Here is a 634-nt window from a genome sequence, read left to right as displayed (position 1 = left end):
GGTTGCTACTTGTGCTTCTCGCCAACGGGTTATATAGATGGGAGGTCCCAAAGACCCCTCCATGGGTATGAATAATTTCCAAGAACAGTTCATAGAACTCAGAGAAACATTTTACTTACAGGCTTATTATAGTTTATTATGAAAGGATATAACTTCAGAACAGCCAGGTGGAAGAGATGCATAAAGCAAGGTATGGGGAAGGGTGCAAGGCTTCCATACCCTCCCCAAGCACGCCGCACAGGAATCTCCATGGGTTCACCAACCTCGAAGCTCTCCAAACACTCTCCTTTTGGGATTTTATGGAGGCTTCATTACACAGACAGGATTAAATTATTGGCCATTAGTGATTGATCCAACCTCCAGCCCCATTCCCTTCCCAGGAGACTAGGGGGTGAAACTAAAAATTACAAACCTTTAGTCACAGTTGGTTCCCCTGGAAACCAGCCTCCTCCCTTAGGTTACTAAGGGGAGTTCCAAAAGTCACTCATTAACATAACAAAAGACACTCTCCTCACTTAGGAAATTCCAAAGGTTTTAGTAGCTCTGTGCCAGAAGCAGGGACAAAGACCAAATAAATATACATTTCTTACTATAAATCACACCCTGTAACCTATTACATGTTCCAGGAGTTAGA

The sequence above is a fragment of the Pteropus vampyrus genome, unplaced genomic scaffold (assembly GCF_000151845.1).
Source record: "Pteropus vampyrus isolate Shadow unplaced genomic scaffold, Pvam_2.0 Scaffold65, whole genome shotgun sequence".
NCBI classification, from domain to species: domain Eukaryota; kingdom Metazoa; phylum Chordata; class Mammalia; order Chiroptera; family Pteropodidae; genus Pteropus; species Pteropus vampyrus.
This window is presented reverse-complemented; position numbering follows the sequence as displayed.